At 34.5% G+C, this 1,003-nt stretch overlaps 1 long non-coding RNA gene across 1 annotated transcript; it reads right to left on the reverse strand.

The window, feature by feature from the left end:
• Positions 1–1,003, reverse strand: LOC116162625. The gene is made up of 2 exons (XR_004143568.1): positions 450–1,003; positions 1–400 (listed from the first exon to the last, which is right to left on the reverse strand). It is a non-coding gene; the product is annotated as an uncharacterized LOC116162625 (long non-coding RNA).

The raw sequence follows: 1,003 nt of genomic DNA on the forward strand, positions 1-1,003 counted from the left end.
TAAAAACACTGTTTATATTGAGAAAAGTACAAAAAAGTATTATTACAGCAGCACAAAGTTTTGAAATTACAAGTGCACTTGAATATAAACAAAGGTACATAACAATTTACATCCTGTATCGCTTCACTCGGATTCGGACTCCGTTGACGTCGAGTCATCTCCCACATGAATTACTAATGGCTCCACTACGATGTCCATTAAAATATCAATTTGCCACATTTTTTCCTCTTCACTTTGAGCATGGCGAATTGCGTTCTTCCAATTTCTTGAAGATATTTAAAATGCCAGTTTTGTCTTCAACTGAAAAGTGCTTGGCAGAACGTTTTTTCGGTGGAGAGAAAGCAGCACCGGCGACATTCATGTTTGCGTACAACTTTTCTTGATCGCGAATAATATAACCCTAAAAACAGGCATGTAAAAATCGTGTATAAAATTTTATAATTACTCACCTGACTATCTTTAGAATACACCGACGAGTCTTTATAAAGACTATTTTGTGTGAATAAAGGAGATTAATGGCAAATTGACGCAAGTAAAGATGTAAAAACGTAAAAACCGGCAGAAACGCAATAGGCAAGATGACAGATGACAGATTACCCAATTCGGCCAATTCGCTTTACAAGTGTGATTGTGGCTTCAAAAATTACACCAATAACAATGTCGTATTCAAATGTGGCGGTAATTGTTGAGGAGGGGCTTAACTATTTCTGTTGGGTGAACGAAGTATAGTAGTCGAGGCACACAAATTAAAAAAAAAAAAAAAAAAATTATAACTTTAGGGCAATATTCGAACAACTTCTGGTAAATACATTTTTACCAATTTTTAGTATGTCATTCTGCACACCTCCTACTACAAAATAAAACCATAAAACGTTTTCTTGCGAATTTTTTAACGATCCCTGTGTCTGTTTTTTTAGTTTCACTAGAGCTAGACTATGACCAGTAACTAATGGGAACCAGAAAGTCGAAAACAATTGTTTTGTATCAAATTTAACTAATTTTT

The sequence above is a fragment of the Photinus pyralis genome, unplaced genomic scaffold (genome assembly GCF_008802855.1).
Source record: "Photinus pyralis isolate 1611_PpyrPB1 unplaced genomic scaffold, Ppyr1.3 Ppyr1.4_LG2, whole genome shotgun sequence".
NCBI lineage: Eukaryota > Metazoa > Arthropoda > Insecta > Coleoptera > Lampyridae > Photinus > Photinus pyralis.